The sequence below is a fragment of the Hordeum vulgare genome, chromosome 5H (genome assembly GCF_904849725.1).
Source record: "Hordeum vulgare subsp. vulgare chromosome 5H, MorexV3_pseudomolecules_assembly, whole genome shotgun sequence".
Lineage (NCBI taxonomy): Eukaryota > Viridiplantae > Streptophyta > Magnoliopsida > Poales > Poaceae > Hordeum > Hordeum vulgare.
Window position 1 is genome coordinate 538,964,492 of NC_058522.1, and position 19,081 is coordinate 538,983,572.

Genomic DNA, 19,081 nt, shown 5'->3' on the forward strand with positions numbered 1-19,081 from the left:
CGGAAAATAAATACGGGCACTATCCTATCTAGACAGCACGTGTTTCTAGGCAAACGGCACGCTAAACGACGTCAAACAAATGTGCAAATTGGATAATCAGATTCTACGCGAAAATCTACGCCAAAACCATATAAAGATCACCTCGATCCGACGCACGGTTTAGAAACTACACTCTTTTGAAAATCAATGCATTTTTTTCTAAAATTAAATAAAATCACAGGTTAAATAAAAAAAACATATGGACCGAATGTGTGCACTAGGCTGCAGCCACTGGGAGCTTTGTGCCCATACGCTTGGGTGTGCAAAACGAAAATCAAACATGGCACAAAAGAAAAAAATAATAGAGGCAGTCCAGGGTTTGAACCCAAGACCTCCTTCTGTGTCCTAGCATGTGCCACCAATGGCCTAGATGTGTCCTCGTGCTACTATGTGCATCCGTCCGGTTATACCTAATACTTGTAGCTGGCGAATGGCAAGGCAAAATCGCTGAAAAACATATTGGAGCCACTGGGATTCGATCCCTGTGACCAGCTGAGCTACGACGTATTCGTGATAAAAGAGGGTTCCTACGCTAGATGAACATACAGGCTGAAACTGAATATAAGCAAATCTGAATCTGGACTCGGGCTGTGTCTGAACCTGCTGGAGTGGTGCGGCCGTGGCTGTACTCAGGGCGGTGCTAGGTGTCCGGGGGTGGCCCGGGCAGTGGGGGTCAAGGTCCGGCAGGGCCATGGAGGCGTTGGGTCACGGATCCATCCGAGGGGAGCCGATTCCCGGCAGTGACGAGATGGACTCGAGCTCACACACGCTTCCATGGCTGCTGTTGCTCGTGTAGAAAGAGAGGGGGACGAGTCAGAGAGAGAGTAGGGGAGGGAAACGGGAGGAAGGAGAAGAGAAGGTGCTGGGCATGGGGTCGAGCAGGGTGGTCGCTCACGGAAGCTGCTTCGGTGGCTTGGTCGCCGGCCAGCGCTGCTTGGAGGTTGGGATGGCCTGGTTGCTGGCTGCTGCAGGTGGATCTGGGAGAAGAGGAAGCTGGTTGGCCCCGTGCTGAACACGAGGAGGAAATGCACAGGGCGGCGGCGGCGATAGGATGGGACAGTTCCTTGATTTTAGGGTTGGGTGCTATTTATATAGCTAGGTTAGGGCTAGGTTCATCTAGACCCTCCGATTTAGATCGGATGGTCGGGATAATTAGGTTATGGAGTCCAATAGACAAACCGAAGACGTTTTGCGGTAAAACAGTGTTGATCCGGACCCAACGGTCATGATCGCCGGGTTCGGGTTCCGGGAGGTTTTCGGACTAGGCTGCGCGTAAGGTCGGTGCACTGTGTAGAGGGGCTCAGCAGGGATGAGAGGGAAAACGGGCAACCCAGAATCGAGTTTAAAAAAACCAAAATGTCCGACAATTGACCGGCTATAGTGCCGCTATATAATAAACGGCACGGGTAACAAACGAGCTCCGATCGCGACGAAACTTGACAGGCGGCCTAGCTATATCTAATCACGACCGCGTGCCAAATTTCACCTCGATCAGAGAAAGTTTTACGCACACTTTTAAAACAGGGTTTTGACGATGTCGCGGACGCGTGCGAGTGCGGTCGGACTCGGAACGAACAACGACGAGAACCGACAACTAACAACGGATGCAAGTTTTGAAAACTGGCGGCACAGAGATGCCGATGCAATGTTGATGATGTGCATGATACGATGATGACGCGACAAATAAAAATAGACACACGACGGAAACGGAAAGAAAAGGGGAATCTTCTGGAACGTCGGCATCGGGCTGTCACAGCAAGCTCCAACGATCCTTCTATGGACTGGATCAAGCATCTCGGAGTTGGAACATACGCTTTGATGAGATGATCAAAGTTTTTGGTTTTATAAAAGTTTATGAGAAACTTGTATTTCCAAAGAAGTGAGTGGGAGCACTATAGAATTTCTGATTAGTATATGTGGTTGACATATTGTTGATCGGAAATAATGTAGAATTTCTGGAAAGCATATAGGGTTGTTTGAAAAGGTGTTTTCAAAGGAAAACCTGGATTGAGCTACTTGAACATTGAGCATCGAGATGTATGGAGATATATCAAGACGCTTGATAAAACTTTCAATGAATACATACCTTGACAAGATTTTTGAAGGAGTTCAAAATGGATCGGTTAAAGAAGGAGTTCTTGACTGTATTGTAAGGTGTGAATTTGAGTAAGACACAAAGCCAGACCACGGCAGAAAAAAGTGAAAGGACGAAGTTCATCCCCTATGCCTTAGTCGTAGGCTCTATAGTATGATATGTTGTGTACCGCACCTGATGGGTGTCTTGCCATGAATTTGTCAAGGGGTACAGAAGTGATCCAGGAATGGATTACTGGACAACGGTCAAAAGCTATCCTTAGTAACTAGTGGACTAAGAAATTTTATCAATTATGGAGGTGATTAAAGAGTTCGTCGTAAAGAGTTACGTCGATGTAAGCTTGGACACTAATCCGAATAACTATGAGTAGTAAACCAGATTCGTATAGTGGAGCAGTCATTTGGAATAGTTCCAAATGGTGCGTGGTAGCAGCATCTATAGGATGACATAGATATTTGTAAAGCCCACACGGATCTGAAAGGTTCATACCCATTGACTAAAAACCTCTCTCACAAGCAAGATATGATCAAACCCCATAACTGTATGGTGTTAGGTTCATTACAATCACATAGTGATGTGAACGAGATTATTGACTCTAGTGCAAGTAGGAGACTGTTGGAAATATGACCTAGAGGCAATAATAAATTGGTTATTATTATATTTCCTTGTTCATAATAATCGTTTATTTTCCATGCTAGAATTGTATTGATTGGAAACTCAAATACATGTGTGGATACATAGACAACACACTGTCCCTAGTGAGACTCTAGTTGACTAGCTCGTTGATCAAAGATGGCCAAGGTTTCCTGGCCATAGACAAGTGTTGTCACTTGATAACAGGATCACATCATTGGGAGAATGATGTGATGGGCAAGACCCAAAACTATGAACGCAGCATATGATCATGTCATTTTATTGCTACTGTTTTCTGCATGTCAATGTATATGTTCCTATGACCATGAGATCATGCAACTCCCAGACACCGGAGGAATACCTTGTGGGTTATCAAACGTCGCAACGTAACTGGGTGAGTATGAAGGTGCTCTACAGGTATCTCCAAAGGTGTCTGTTGGGTTGGCATGGATCAAGACTGGGATTTGTCACTCCGTGTAACAGAGAGGTATCTCGGGGCCCATTCGGTAATACAACATCACGACGAGCCTTGCAAGCAATGTGACTAAGGAGTTAGTTACGGGATCTTGTATTACGGAACGAGTAAAGAGACTTGCCGGTAACGAGATTGAACTTGGTATCTAGAGCGAATCTCGGGCAAGTAACATACCGAAGGACAAAGGGAACAACATACGGGATTAACTGAATCCTTGACATAGAGTTTCAACTCATAGAGATCTTCGTAGAATATGTGGGAGCCAATATGGACATCCAGGTCCCGCTATTGGTTATTGACCGGAGAGTGTCTCGGGTCATGTGTGCATAGTTCTCGAACCCGCAGGGTCTGCACACTTAAGGTTCGGTGACGTTTCGATATAGTTGAGTTATATGTGTTGGTGACCGAAGTTTTGTTCGGAGTCCCGAATGAGATCCCGGACGTCACGAGGAGTTCCGGAATGGTTCGGAAACAAAGATTGATATATAGGAAGTCCTGTTTTGGTCACCGGAAAAGTTTGAGGCTCATCGGTAGTGTACCGGGAGTGCCAGGAGGGTGCCGGGGGACCACCGGGAGGGGTGTGACGATCCAAGAGGCTCATGGGCTATGAGAGGAGGTGTATCAGCCCTTGGTGGGCTGGTATAAGTCTCTCTCAAGGTCCCATGCGAAAAGAATAAAGGAAAAGGGTAAAAAATGCCAAATTAGGACGGAGTCCTAATAGGATTCCACCTCCCTTGTGGGAGGTGGATTCCTCCCTTGTGGGTTCGGCCGAAGTGCCTTGGATTGGAGGCCAAGGCTGCCTCCTCTCTTCTCCTCCTCCTATATATACTAGAGGTTTAGGGCTTTTTCAGACACAACTTTGCCACGTGCAACCCTAAACCTCTACTTCGTAGTTCTTCCTCTAGATCGGATTTCTGCGGAGCTCGGGCGGAGCCCTGCAGGAATAGATCACAACCACCACTGGAGCGCCGTCACGCTGCCGGGGAACTCATCTACATCCCCGCCTCTCTTGATGGATCAAGAAGGTGGAGATCGTCATCGAGCTATACGTGTGCGGAACGCGAAGGTGTCGTTCGTTCGGCACTTGATCGGGACGGATCGTGGGACGGATCGTGAGACAGTTCGTGGGACAGATCGTGGGACGGTTTGTGGGACGGATCGTGAAGACGTACCACTACATCAGCTGCGTTTATTAACGCTTCCGCTTAGCGATCTACAAGGGTATGTGGATCCGATCTCCCTCTCGTACATGATCATCCCATGATAGGTCTTCGTGTGCGTAGGAAATTTTTTTGTTCCCATGCAACGTTCCCCAACACCATTTGTGTTAGAGTCAGCCGGGCTCACTGTAAAGTGCCGATTTGGAGGTTTCCAATGAGTCAGGCTCTCGGATGCTTTAAGGTTCGTGCCTATGCGAGCCATCCCACCCTGTTTGCAACCAAAAATGTTTTTCCTAGCCCGGCCTAGTTGGAGGTAACTCGGCTACCAAACACGCCCATCGACTATCATTTGGAAAGGGAATATAGGAGCACATGATGTGCTAGTTGGAATCAATCGCTCGCGTTTCGGCTTTTAATACGTCGTATTATAGAAGGGAATGGAAACGAAGATGTAGCCATGTTTATTTCGTCCTTTCGTCTCTCCTTCCAAGGAAAGATGTTAGCGTTTCTATTACCCTTAGGCGGCATCGCTAATATGTGAGTCTCATGTGGCTTTAGGAACATGGGTGCGCGGTGGATCCTAGCCCTTGTCGGCAGGAAGGCTTTGATTTTAGCTGCTTCTTCAAGTTTTTTCGGGTTTGTCTCATGTTCAATAAGATGAGACGGCAGCGGCTCCCTGAAGATAGAATTAGGTTCACCCCACCTAGCCCTCATCCCGGTGGTGCGTCTAGCATCATCGTAGGATGTATCGAGGTGTGTCTCCAGTGGATGTCGGAGATTAAGTCGGTGGTTCTCTTTGGTTGATTTCCTCATATCCGGTCTTTGTTCGTCTTTGTTCATATGTCTTCAGGTTGTATCCTTTCCATCTAAGCTTCCCTTCATCGTTGACCACTGTTGTTCTCATATGATGGGCCTATGGGTCCTTAACACGATTGCTTGACTATCTCGTACAACAAGTTGTGCCCGATTCCAGCGAGGGAGGGGCAATGATGGCAGCGCGTCTTCGGCTTGCTTCAGTACTTGTAGTCGTGGCTAGGTGATCAACGAATCTGGATGTAATTTGTATTATTTCTGTTGTTCGATGTACTATCATTTTTTAAGATGATTAGATCAAAAGTTTCCCGCACAAAAAAAAAGAAATGAAAAAAGCAAATATAAAATATGACTCTACTCAACATAGATAAAAAAAATCGGATGCATGCCACACAAGAAGGAAAATGCAGAGCAACAAATTAAAAATAGCCGATAATATTTCTTCAACGGAATGTCCAGCCTTAACCCGAAATATCGGAACAACCAAGACATATCAGGAATATAGACCCTATCATCCAACAGACTAGTGCAATGGTGCGAGGTTAAGCTTTCTCCTTGTTGTTCGCCTACTTAGCATATGTACAATGGTTGATAAGATGGTTTTATTTTAAGTCTTGCATGTAATTTAAGAATGACAAAAAATGTCTACAATGGGTTTGTCTCCTAGTCTTATCTTCAATAACTAGCTATTCCTATAAACATGATGAAACATATTATGCTAAAAAATCATCTCTTGTCTTCTCTTAAATAAGAGAAGATAAACCTTTTTTATGAGTTTTCTCTCTTTCACCTTATCATTTATCCTACATGACATTCTTAAGATAATACCATTGTCAGGGCCGGCCCTGGACCAGGGCAGCACGGGCGATGGCCCGGGGCCTAGCTAAACTAGGGGCCCCGAGCTAGTGTTGCAACCTGCAATGTATACATAGATATGGACCCTGATAAATTGGTGTAAATTAAAAATGTCTGTAGACAGGGAGGCCCAACTCGTCCACAAGTCGCACGAGCCCAACAGCCTAGAGGCCTCAGCGTGAAGGCAAGGCACACACACACATAAGGTGAACGACTTGATTCCTGCACGGCGACGCCGGTTCCTTTTCTCGCCTATTCGCCTCCAGCCCTCCACAAATCGGCCTATAGGGGCAAGGGGCGATTGCGACTGCGAGTCTGCAACAACGGCCGCCGCCGGATGCAGGGATGCTCGCATATAGGGTGCGGTCACAAGGAATATCATGAGAGAAAGCCAGAGAGGTAAATCTCTATATGAATTTCTCTTTCTTACCTATTAATAAAGCACCTATTACTTCTGTGGTACATTATTAAAATTGCCCTTGAAGTTGGCTTAAATTACCCACTATGTCACCCATTATTGAAAAAAACGGTTCTTGTCAACACTATCCTTCTTAACGACAGAGACCCTAATCTACCACTACCACCTGTTTGGCGTAGTGGCCGGAGCACCTCTTTTGCACCCACGAGAGCTGGGTTCGATCCCCCTTTCTTACAATTTCTTCTCCCCCTTTTTTCTCTCTTTAATAGCAGCATGCACCTCCTTTGTCTTAGCACCAGTTCATGAGCCCGTCCATATTTTATTTTTTCAATTTGATTTTTCTTTATATATTAAATAGGGAATTTCCAGAAACCCAAATTTTAAAAGTTGCAAAATTTGAAAAAAAATCATGAAATCGTAAATTGTTCTATAATTCAAAAAATGCTTTGGGAAATCATTAAATGTTTACGGATTCAAAAAAATGTGGATGATTTTCAGAAATTGTTCGCATATTATAAAATAATTCTTGATTTTCAAAAATATATTTAGCAAATATAAAACATTGATAATTCGGAAAATGATCATGCATTAAAAACATATTCATGAGTTCGAAGAAAATGTCTATGAAATTAAAAAAATGTTCACAGAAACTAAAAAAAATCATTAATTTCAAGATTTGTTCTCTAATTTCAAAAAAGTTCATCGATTCAAAATATGTTTGCTAAGTAAAAAACTATCCATACATTTCATACAGAAAATAAGTAAAAATAACTAAAATTTGTATTCCCCGTTGCAACGCACGGGTCCTTGTGCTAGTAGCCCTTAATCTCATGAATATGGATTCAGGCCCTTTACAGATTAATCTATAAAGACTATAATCTTGTTTTTACAGCCGAATTTGATCATCTATTACTGCCGACTTGGTGTTGCAAACCTGTACGTCTTGTTTCTTTGATGATTGATGGCTAGCTGAGGCGTAAAGAACCCAGATTTTCAATTACATACAACAAGTCAGCACTCAGCAATCTTCACCTTCACGTGCCTTCACTCCTTTTCTTTCAAACAAGCTGCCCAAAAAACTTTTATCTGGTTGTGCGAAAAGAAAAAGAGGAAAAACAAATAATTCCAATGAATTGCAGAAGGGATCTATGCATAGATATGTTGTAAGGAAGGAATCTGTTGATAATCTTGAGGAACTTCCGAAGAACAACAACCTACTCAGAATGAGACCACCGTTGAGGAAAATAATGCTCATGAGACTCCTAAAAATCTGGACCGTGAGAATCCTTTAATTGTAGATGAACAAGGATCTTCTCCTTTTGATATATATGACCCTAGAAACTGGGAATCTCTTGACAATAAATCAAGAGATATTCTGATTGAAAAAGGGCCTACAAGGGGATACAATTTTGTGTTTCAAACGGATAATATTGGGAGGCATTTTTCGTATGCTTACTACTCAAAAAATCTTAGTAATGGGGAGGTCAGTGATTGGAAGTGGTTGGTTTACTCTAAACATCTGAAAAAAGTTTACTGTTTTTGCTGCAAATTGTTCAAATGTGTAAGTAGCAAAAGTTTACTAGCATCCGAAGGACTAATGGACTGGAAGCATCTAAGTGAGAAGCTCAGACTTCATGCGAATAGCGTTGAGCACATCACTAACATGAATACTTGGAATGAGGTAAAACTGACACTAAGTAAAAATGCAACAATTGATAAAGATCTACAACAAGAAATTGCAAAGGAGAAAGAGCGATGGAGACAAGTTCTAATTAGATCTACAGTAAGAAGTTGCAGGTTCGTTAGCGTCATCTATTTTTGTTTATGCTATGTAACATCTATGGTATATGCTTTATAACTGGAGTATGAAATTGTTATCATATATTATTTAACAATGAAAATTACCACTGTTTATTGTAGCTTTGCAAAAAAACTATCAATGTATGGAATCATTTTTTTCCTTCTTTGTCGCCATGGGCCCATTTATTTGAGTTCGCCTCGGGGCCTCCGAAACTCCAGGACCGGCCCTGACTATTGTACATTCCCTTAGATCGATATCTCATATTTCAGCGCTTCCTCTCCTAAGCCTCCTCGTCCTCTTACTGCAAAATGCATGAGAGATTCCACTCAGAAAAATAATGAAATCATGGATTGATATCATCTATTAGTCACCTACCGCCATTCATAATTGCAATGCTACTTAATTAGAGACATCAAAGTTGCAGGGAGGGGCTTGAAAATAACTTCGCCATGTGCAAGATTATTACCTCAAGTACCTGATCACAAGTAGTATATAGTATCATATTTGCCTTTACCTTTCTAGAAGTCGATTCACAAACACACACACACACACAGAGATTCTTGTGACCTGTGATTAACAATGTTTGTGATCCTAATCAAACACATGTTCAACACATTTTAGTCTCTTTTGTTTGGTACAAGCGTGTGAAGAAAAAATCACTTGTTGATGTGAACATGGTACACTAGTGAAGCACCACGGTTTTGGAATGAGTGGCATCGTGAAAATATGTTAAACATTGAAGATTCTCTAGGCTGCTTGATTTGGTTCTTGGTCACAAGGTGTCGATGCTGTCTGGAGGATGTTTGGTATGCGTTCCGGAGCGTCGACGACTTGCTTGGCTTTGGTTCTCCCAGTCACGAGATTATTCTGGCCCATGGACTCGAAGTACATCAGAAAACGAAGCACAACCAGGATTATGAGTAGCAAGCTGTCGCCCAAAAGTTGTGTTCAGACGCACCAATGTAGTCTGTACCCTGAAGGCCCCTTTGCCCCATAGAAAAAGAGGAGCAACGCCCCCTATCACGGTGAGCGATATCTGTTTTTTTATGTCACTCTCGGATCTCTCTCTTACCCATGACTGCATCAACGGTTGATTCTCTAATACACCGAGTGCATCTTTTAGTACTTTCGCATTGAAATGCAAAATGGACAACTATAAAGTTAATCATAAGTATAGAGCAACATAACCAAAAATTTAAATTTTGACTATCAATTACTAGTCAAATCGGACAGAAAATGTGTTATTCCTAGAGATTAATGGTCGTGTGACTATAAAATTAGGTTGTATTCAAATTTAGTTGGAAGCACATGATTGATTAATGGATGCAGTTTTTTTTCTTATTTTCAAAAGATAAATATTTTCTAAAACATTAAGCCAAGAAATAAGATAATACACTGGTCCGATTTTCCAGTCAATCCATCCCTGCAAAATAAAGCATCTCCGCCTGAAGCAAACTAAAGACCTCAGCTCCAGATTCCTATGTAAATAGGCTTTTGAGAAGCCATGTGATAGAAGGGAATGGAAACAAAACAAATTGAACATAACTACACTGAACTCAGACAAAAACATCAGATACAAGTCACACACACGAAAAAAAGGCATGGCAACAAGTTAAAATAGCCAATACTTTCTTAAGCCGAATATCCAGCCTTGAGGTAAAGCATATAATAATACTTGTTACAAGGGTTGGCGTGAAAGTGGGACTGGAGCTTTACACGTGGGACCGCGCAACGACGACAAACCCTAGTGTCCAAACCGGGCACACCCGACCCAATCTTTCTGTGCGTCGTCACCTGCTCCCAGACGACCGTCCTGCGGTGTCGCCACCACCTGCGCTGCCATGGCCGTCCTGCTCCACCGCTACCTGCTCCGCCACCACCTTCTTACGACGCCATGGGTGGGGCGCATGTTCGGCCATTGCGCCCGCCACCTGCTTGACCCGCAGCGGGGCCTCCTTCCGTGCACCCGGCCGAAGTGCTGATAGATGGGGACTGGTGCAGAAAGAGGAAGTAGGAGGGTGAACCCCAGGGCGAAATGGCGAGCGGCGGCGACCCAGAGTATTTGGCAAGGCAGGCATCGGACCGTAGTCCTGCCACGTCCATGACTGGGTTCCCGAGGGGTAAGTCACGCCACCTGTTCTGATTGAGCTTGCTTGTGCATTTCAACACTCGATTCGAGTTGGTTTGCGGTTGATTTTGCTATTGGTGTGTTGATTGCATCTCTGTTTTTCGTGGGTTAGGATGGAGTTGCGGTTTGCTTTCTTGGTGCACATTAGAAGGGGCAGGTACATCCTTGATGCAAAGAATAAGAAGAAATTCCAAGGAGGTTTCCATTATCTGTTGCAAATGGATTGTAATTGAAGTTTGAGACAATTTGGGGAGTTAATCTGCAGTCAATATCCTTGGGATTTGCTTGATGAAGTGGAATACAAATACTACGATGGGGAAAATAAATGGGTGAAAGTTAGTAATGATGCAGAGGTCCCTACCATGTTTGGGAAGCACAAGGAGAAATGGAATTTTCATGTGAGGCTGCAAAATGATGTAGTTGTGCAGACATCTGGACCTAGGATGGCGGGTGCACCTTCTCGGGCAGAACCATGTCGTCGTAATGGCAGCTCTAGCCAAAACAATTCAGTTAGTGCATGACGACATGGTAGCTCGACAAGCGTGGGCACTGACAGAAGGGCCCCCTTGAAGTGGAGCCTGATGACTACAATTCTAGGGTTGATGAAGAGAGGCTATATTTTGATATTATTCAGAATTTACGGCATGCATCTCGGGTTGGAAACCAAGATGAGGCTGACAATGTCGTCTGTGTGGAGGATGACGCGGTGGGTGAGGATGAAGACGTTGCAGTTGTTGAATGGGACCCTTTAAACCCTCAGATGGAAGAAGGTTCAATTTTTGCATCCCATGAGTGAGTGTAGAAATGCACTTGTGACATAGTGCATCAAGGCAGAACGTACTTTGGAACTTGACAAGAGCGATCAACTACGTTATAGAGTGCACTGTCTGGCCGAGGGTTGTCCATGAAGGATGCTCGCATCTACAATGCAAAATAGCATGAATGTTTAGGTCAAAGTGAACCCTTTCAGACACACATGCCAGTAATCCACCCTTATAAAGGAAACAATCGGTAGAGCAAGTCAAGATGGGTGGCGGAAGAAGTAAAGAAGTGAGTGAAAGAAAACCAGCAAGTGGGTGCAAAGGAATTGCACAAGAACATCAAAGACAAGTTCAAGATAGATTTACCATACATGAGGGTGTTCAATGGTAAACAACATGTTATGGATTCTATTTATGGTAACTGGCAGGAAAGTTTTCAATTGTCATATTCATTTAAAGGTGAAGTGGAGAGGACCAGCCGAGGTAGTATTGTAGATATTGACCACCACACCGTGGAGTACACATTCAATGGAGTGACAAAGACCAAGGAATGCTTTAGGAGGATTTTTTTGTCTGCTTTGAGGCTTGTTCTCGGAGTTTTTTGGTAGGCTGCAGGCCGTATTTGGCTATTGATGCTACTTCTCTCACATGGAGGTTTAAAGGATAGTTAGTAGCAGCGTGTGCAGTTAATGCACACAATTTAGTATTTCCAGTTGCATACGGTGTGGTGGATATAGAGTCTGAGAAGAGCTTGACTTGGTTTTTGCATAATCTACGTCGGTCTATTGCACATCTCAATGGGTTGGTAATTCATACATATGCCTCCAAAGGTTTATAAGTGGTCGTGGACAATGTGTTCCCTGGAGTAGAGCATAGGGAATGCATACATCACCTTGCTGCAAATTTTGTGAAGAAAGACAATGGAAAGGTGTATACCAAGAAATTATGGCAAGCATCTTTGACTTGTGTGAAGAAGCACAACTACCGCTTGAGGTAGTTGTACACGAATGCCAAAGTGAAGGAATACTTGGAAACACACCACATCAAGTTATGGGCAAGAAGCCAATTCAGTGAACTGAGAAAAGTTGACTATGTGCACAAAAATCTTGCAGAGTCTTGAAACTCAACGATCCAGAAAGTAAAGGGTCTTTATTTTGGGGATTTGCTTGACAAGATAAGGATATAATACATGCAGAAATTTCATTATCGTGTAGGAATAGCCGCAGCAAAATTCATGGGCCACATTATCATCCCTTCCGTGATGAATGAACTGAAGTAGAAAACAACAGTCTTGGAAATGGACATGATTCCTTGCTCGGCTACCACAGCAGAGATATCATTTTTGGATAAAGAGAATAGGGAATGGAGATATCCAGCGGACTTAGAAGCTAGAACTTGCAGTTGTAGGCAATGACAGATAACTGGGTTGCCATGCATTCATGCCTTGTTTTTCATCACTTCTCTCTCAGGTACAGCACGGAACATACAACAATATGTGCATGATTACTACTCTGTTGCAAGGTTCAAAGACACATATGCATATGCCTTACCTGCTTTGGAGGGAAAACAACTATGGGACATAGTGGACCCTGGATTCCAGCTTTGCACTCCAGTTCTGAAGAGAGCAACACATAGACCAAGGAAGAGTCGATTCAGACCTCGCAGCGAAGGAGCTAGACTTGGAGCGAGGATGCCTAAGTGCACAAGGTGTGTTGGGTCTGTTCATTTCGGTAAGTATTGTGAGAACACAGTAGATCTAGCATTCGGAGAGTGTTTTGATGAAGGCTTCGATGAAAATGTTGGTCAACAACCGGTTGCAACAGATGATGAAAATAATGGTCAACAGCCGGTTGCAACAGATGAGGATTTGGACAAGGTTCCAACGGATGATGGCCAACGGCCGCATGATTTTGACAATGATCCAAATGATGATTTTAAAGATGATCCAAAAGATCCTCCAAATGATGATCCAAGTGAGGATCCAAATGATGATCCAAGTGACGCTCCATACAGTGAACAACCTTCTATCGTTGTGAATTCTGCTAGGTATGTAAATCTTGCCAATAGTACTGGACATTTATCACTTGACATGATCTCATTACCCTTTATGTTTTCTACAGCTCTGTGGTAGGTTCAAAGAAGACGCCTTTATAAAGGTCATATAGATATTGGGATTCTTTAGGGTATTCGGAGTCTTCAGTTGTTGTAGCTTCGATCTTTTTACTCTGAGGTGGTCCTTAGTTGATTCGTCGTGTGGTCAAAAGGGAGAGGGGTGTATTATAACAATTTGAGGTAAGAGGGGCTATTTGATCAAATCAGAAAAAGATGAGAAGCAAAGGATCTTTTTGAAAATAAAGTTTTAGAGATATCCTTACCTAAGGCTTTCCAGTTTGTAGGGTCACATCCTACAGTCAACATGTGTTGTGATATCATCTTTGTAGCGACCCGACACAATACGGTCAAGTCTCTATGCATTGTGTGCCACCCCTGGATTAGTATGTGGGCACACACAGTACTTCGATGAAATACCAAAAAATCACATGTAAAATAAATACCATAGATCAAGAGTATACCTTATTTATCACAGCGGAAACAAATCAATAAGGGTGTGGAGTCCCATCAACGCCAACGGCAAATTGAGTGTAGACCATAACCCTGCAACGTAACTCTTACTCGTCGTAGAAATCCTGCAACACGATAAGTTGCAGCCGTGTAGGTCAATACATCGAATGTACTCGCAAGATCACATATGAAGGTATATGAAAATAAGTCTAACACTATATGCAATATGGTAGTCGAGGCTCTATGTGTGAATTTTTGCATAAAAGCTGATTTTTCCCTAACTAAAAATAATCAAAACATACTACAAAGTTGATGTCATTAATGAGATGGTTCCGCCAACCAAATTCTCATATCCCATAGTTGTAATAAATCCCAAGTTAATTTAATGTATCATATGTTGAGAATATCCAGATAATCCAATTAGAGTCGCTCAAACTATTTGTAACAGGGGACACGACTAATCGATTAGTTTAACACTGTGCAGAGGTTTGCACACTTTCCCCCCAAGACTTGATCGCCTCCTTTGAAGTCCTTGCACTGCGTGGTATTTGAGAATAGGATGATCGAGACACAGTCTTTTCAAAGTACTCAACTATGCTAGAGACCATAATAGATTGCGACTGCACATGAAAGCTTCTGGTCTTGAAAAATCTGTCAATCTCTTTGAGCCTGGGTGGCCATTAAAAAACTGGGAGATCACTGGTACATCTCCATTATCCCCTAGAAAGGTCATAGAACTAGGTGATCATCGGTACATCTCCAGGATCCCATGGCGCGATCATAGAACTGGGTGATCACCGGTACATCTCGAGGATCCCCTAGCAAGGTCATAGAACTGGGTGATCACTGGTACATCTCCAGGATCCCCTAGCACAGTCAAAGAACTGGGTGTTCACTCGTAAATCTCCAAGATCCCCTGGTAAGGTCATAGAACTGGGTGTTCACTGGTAAATCTCCAGGATCCCTGGCAAGGTCATAGAACTGGTGATCACTGGTACATCTCTAGGATCCCCTCGCAAGGTCATAGAACTGGGTGATCACTGGTACATCTCTAGGATCCCCTGGCAAGGTTGTAGAACTGGTGATCACTGGTGCATCAACATGATCCCCTCGCAAGGTCGTAGAACTGGGTGATCACTCGTACACCTCCAGGATCCCATATGCCCTCTCCTTGCAATTAGTCCATCTAGAAGTGTATTGAAATTGTTGAAGTCTTGAAGTCTTGAGGTTGGTTTAGATCATCTTGACTCTCACAACTTTCATGAATCATTTTTACCACTCCCTGTCTACTAAGAATTAGCAATAACAACAATTCGTTGATTCGCGGGGCTTGGTAACAAGGGTATTGGGGTTCCTACCTCATGATACTACTCAAGGACTGCAATTTCAGTTTACCTACTTGATGCAAGATGGAAGGTGGCACTAATAAAAGATAGGAATTTTAAAGAGATGATCAATCTAAACTTGCCTCGTGTAGTTGGTGAAGATTATACCGCTCTCAGAAATTTACTCATAGTACTATTCGTCACTCTCCGAGATAAATCTATATAATCAAATATTGCATTTACATAAGAAATCACATCTAGCAAGCATTCTAGAACTCAAACTAACAATCAATAAATAAAATAAATAAAAAATAAAGTTGAAAACAAAATAAAACCTAATAAAATCCAAAGAAAACTTCACAGGAAAACTATAAAGATTCACAACATACAACAAAAAATAGTTTTTCCCTAAATAAAACTTAACCACTAGTTAAAACACTAAACTAATAAATTAGCATAAAATAAAAATGTTAAACTAATAACTTAACAGAAAGTATTCTTCTCAAAGTTTTAATTGTAAAAAGAATCTATCTAATTGCTATTATACAACTCTAGTTATGATCTATACAATTTTTAATACAAAATGGTAGTAAAATAATTTTAATTAATAAATAAAATTGTATACTAATTTCTAACAGAAAAAATATTATAATTTGTCAAAAGTGACAAAAAATAAATACTTAATAAGAATTAAAAACAAATAGTTAAGAATAAAACAAATCTACAGTTGAAACAGTACTGTTTTTGCTGAAAATCAATTTTAAATTAATCCAAAAATAATTTTTGAAACCCTACTTGATTGGCAATAGACCTACTGACAAATTGCAAAAAGAATCAAATAAAAACCTATTTTCTATGAAAAGATATTCACAATCTAGAGTTTAAAGCAATTCTATCCAAATTCAATTTTTAAATGTTTAAACATGAATTTTTTGGATCTAACAGAAACTACATATTTTTGTGAAACCATAGCAATTGGAATCACTCAATTTGGATAAGTAGGCTAATAGTTATGAGTTTTCTAAAATTGCTCTCTTTTAAAAAAAATACGAGATTTCTAGAGGTGACGGAGAGGAGGGTGTCGCAGCTACTTCCGGGGAGGCCTATCGAGGAAGGGTCAACCGAGCCTCGAGCGGGTGTTGAGAAGTCGTCGGAGTTGATGAATTCCGATGAGCAATTCCTTGTGGAGTAGGACGATTAGAAAGGTTCTTTTTGATGTGGATATTAAGTGGATCGAGATGCTTCTTGGGGTCCCTTTTATAGGAGGAGGGGAGGTCAGTTCAAGGAGATCCGAGGCGAGATTTCTGGAGGCCATTAATGGTGTCGGTGAAGGTATTTCTGGATAATCACCGCATTAAAACGAGATTTAGTTCCCTGAATGTATTCGTCATAATATTCTCCACAATTTTTGTGTAGACACCGAAGTGATTCCGGGAAAGAAATCAATGGAAGGAGGGAAGGAAAAGGGCAAGCCATGTAGTTCTTGTTTTTGTGTACATGTACGTGAATCTGAGGTGGAAGATGGCCCGGGGTGCGCTGGGCCTTCTTCTCATGCGTTGGTGGGCTGCAGCCATTTTCTCTTTTTATATTAAAAACATAAAGAAAGGAAATAGAAAAGAAGAATAAAAAAGTCTTATATAGACATGTTATATATTGAATTTTTCATCTTAAAATGTGAACATATTTTAAAGGCCAGAAAAAAATACTGTTTGAAAATATATATTTTTGAAGATTCCAAAAATAAGTTTTAATTGGATTTCAAATAACTTTATGTTGGTTTGATATTTCATTTTCCACATTTTCTTTCTAATATTTGAAGGAGTCATATTTCCTTTTCTCTTAATTTTATTTGAGTAAATGGAAAGGAATATGAAACTCAAAATGAAAACTTTCCAAAAGTGAATTCAAAAACATTTTTTCATAACTTCAGACTCTATTTCATACTTTGAAGAAGTTCTATTATCTTCTCTCATGAAAATCCTTGAGTGGCATAAAGTTTTTGATTTGAATTATTTTCAACTGAAATTCAAATTGTCATCAAGGAAAAAAATGGGAAAGTCCTTTTATTCCCACCCCCATTAAGTTTTCAAAAGTTTCAAATTCCACTCAATTTCAAACAACAATCACTCAAGCAATTATAATCACTTATTTAATATAATATTCCAAAATTTAAAATTTTGGGATGTTACACGCAAGATGATTAGGTATGTGTTATTGGGTATTAGCAATTTTCTTCCTTTGGAGAAAGTACAAATGATGTTTCACCACCAACCTCATGTGGAATTACTCTAAAAATTTGAGAGATGAGTTTTTTTCTTTCCGCCCAAGTGGCACATTTCAGATATAAAATATATTATTTTCTTATGGTCGACATCTGGGTGACTTCTCTAAATTCAGTATTTATTATGAATGGGAAATCCTTGATCAAACTGCATGCAAGGGTAAACTCCAAGTGGGTGGCATAACATCCTACTCCTTTTCACGAATGTACAAGAGAAAGAAAAACAATAACCTCTCAGTGAGAGAACAGATTAGCAATCCTTCCATTCAATAGCTAACCACGATGCGCAGGCAAACATGCCATAGAAATAGAAACATGTTTATTTCTTGGCATGGTTTGAACCAAAAGATTGAAGAAAGTACCACGTCACAAAATAACATGTTGATGAGCCAAACAATTTGCTCAGATGGTTAGAGGAAAGCAGGAAATTATATTTTTGTGTTACAAATATCTGATGAGTGATTAACACTCAGAAATAAAATAAAATAAAATATGGTCATCAAATCATCATCATATTACAAAGTTTCACATCTCCCACAATAAGAACCACCGGGACATATGAGCCGAGATGGACCCATAAAATGATGAAAGATGAAGCTTCCTCTCCTTGTTGCTCATGTACTTTGACTCATGCCTCATCTTTTGGAGCTTCCTCTTGATCCTCCTCATTGTCTTATTTTTCCACCACATATAATTGCAAAAGGATGTGCAATATATTTTAAAACGTAAAGAGTACAAAGTAGGAGAAGACAACAATATAGTTTAATTGTTGCAAACATGAGTATTAAGTGTTCAGATTTGATCGGCCTCATCCCGTGATGATTAGTGGGTTAGATGAACAAACAGAAAGCATATAAGAATGTAAGAGTGAGATGAATCTTTCTCCAGAAGAGAGCAAATATGAAGTTGTTTTGAACTTCGAATATGAAGGAAGATTCTGTCATCAGGTGGATCATACAACAATTGTTTTCCTCATTGGGCCAACAATGCAGTTAATCCTAAAATTGAGTCACAAAGTTAAAGACTGAGCATGTTCTCTCATACAAATGCCTTGATTATCCACATGGTTTAACAGAATACAATGGGTTACATCACACTTGTCATATGTTTTAATCACCAAAAAGAACAAACACAACAATATCAACTATTTCTACCTACCATCACTAGTCAAGCAAAACAAATACGCATGCATAATGACGAAAAAGCAGACAAATTAAAGGCCGAGGCAAGTTTAATAAGTATTCTCCCAAACAAATGCCTCAATATTCCACATGATTTAGTATAATAGATTACATCAGACTCTTAATTGATGTTCATCATCATAGAGAACAATAATCCTTGGTATATCAAGGATTTGGCTTGAATGTCATGGCTCATGGGTGGCCTAGAAAATCTTTTCTTATAAACACGTGCACACACACTCCATCTAATATGTAGTAGCAACACAAAGAAAATTATGTGTTGCTTCTTGTCGGTGGTTTAAATTAAAGTGGTTGTTTCCAGGTTACCATATCATTGTGTAGCATGGTTGCTATTTGTTTGTACACACCTACCAAAATTAGGTGTGTGCATTGAATGTTTCATCCTAGTGATTCTTCCATTGTATAAAAAGTGTCCATGAGAAAATATTGATATTTGGTCACATCGGCTTTAAGCTAGCCCGTGATGCAGAAGATATTTTCACTCAAGTGTGAAATATGTGAGGCCCTGACCTTGAGCACGACCTCTTTGCCAG

General features: G+C 41.2%; 1 non-coding gene and 1 pseudogene across 1 annotated transcript; both read right to left on the bottom strand.

Moving 5' to 3' along the window:
• Positions 1 to 18,379: 18,379 nt before the first annotated feature.
• Positions 18,380 to 18,471, bottom strand: LOC123400756 (annotated as a pseudogene).
• Positions 18,472 to 18,587: 116 nt separating this feature from the next.
• LOC123400755 lies at positions 18,588 to 18,674 on the bottom strand. Its single transcript, XR_006610965.1, has one exon. It is a non-coding gene; the product is annotated as a small nucleolar RNA SNOR75 (small nucleolar RNA).
• Between the last annotated feature and the right edge of the window lie 407 nt (positions 18,675 to 19,081).